This window comes from Arachis hypogaea, chromosome 12 (assembly GCF_003086295.3).
Source record: "Arachis hypogaea cultivar Tifrunner chromosome 12, arahy.Tifrunner.gnm2.J5K5, whole genome shotgun sequence".
Taxonomy (NCBI): domain Eukaryota; kingdom Viridiplantae; phylum Streptophyta; class Magnoliopsida; order Fabales; family Fabaceae; genus Arachis; species Arachis hypogaea.
The window spans coordinates 636,726-638,100 of record NC_092047.1 but is presented as its reverse complement, the minus strand read 5'-3'; positions in this window follow the sequence as shown (position 1 = coordinate 638,100).

The following is a 1,375-nucleotide window of genomic DNA, read 5'->3' as shown; positions in this document are numbered from 1 at the left end:
ATGATACGATTTTTTCTTTTACTTTTCTGTAGACTTGATTTTTGATTAATTGATTATTGAATATTATGACTTAATCAGTAAGAAATATGGATTAGTCATTTTTAAATTTTTTTGTTTATCTTTTTTTATAGGATAGTTCTGGTTCCTATATGAGAAAAATACAGTGTGATTAAACTTTATCAATTTAGTGAGACTTTTAATATGTGTGATGTGGTTTTCAATAGGGCTTATTTGCTTGTGTATGATTAAACCTTGCTACTTTATAAAAGAATGAACTAGCTAACATTCTGGACCTTAATTTGCTTGTGATTTGAATTTAATTAAAGACAATGGAAGAATGAAGGCTTAGTTTTCTTAGATTTTGCTTACCTTTTGGTTCACTAATCCATTTCATTAAATACATGTAATAATGTCTTGCATGTGATTGTTTTCATTTCATTATCTTTTATTCACGTAACGAGACTCCTTTATAGCTAAGCAATGATGACTGCTTGTTAGACCAACTATATTCCTGTCTTTTATTATTGTCTATGTTAATTGAAATATATCAGATCACACAGAATATTATTATTCATTGAAAAAGTTGAGAAGTTGAAGAAACACTATCTCTAGGATCACTTTCGTCCCATTTTGGATTAAAAAAAATTAATAATTTACAATCAAAAGATGTCAAGGAAGAAAATGAGTTAAGCAAAAGAGAGAAAGAAATAAAAAGAGAAAGAAAGAAGGAAGAAACAAGTTGAGATATGCATTGATATAAAGGGCATCTAAAACATATTGTGATGACTAAAAGATATCTCTATATATGTATCATGTTGCTAAATGCTACAAAGGAATGGACATATAACATAAGATGGAGGAAAATAATGAAGGATGTTGTGAGGAAATATCGAATGATTGCTTTGGGAGATGACAAAAGCTATCCACCTGTTGTAATTTTTGGTCTATTAAGTAATAATGTAGATCAAAATGACGATAGTTGAAAACTTTTAATGATATTGGAGACCTGTACATGGATGTTGCAATTATATTATGTAGGATATTTGTACCTTTATTGTGGTCTATTGTAGACATAGTTATCAAATCCGGCTTGACCTGGCCGGTTCGACCGAAAACTCGGTCACCCGGTTACTTGGTCGGGCCAGCCACTCGTTGAACTGGTTGTGCACAGACCCGGTCGAACCCGGTTCGACCAAACGGGTTTTCGTGAAATCCGATGATCCAGCCGGTTAATTTAACCCGATCCGGGTCGTTTTTTTTTTTTTTTCTTCCTATTACTTGAAACGGTGTCCTTTCATAACCCCCTCCTAACCTTTCCCTTTAGATGAAACCCTATGCCCAAATGCCAAATCTAAGACTCTTGACTCTGAGAGTC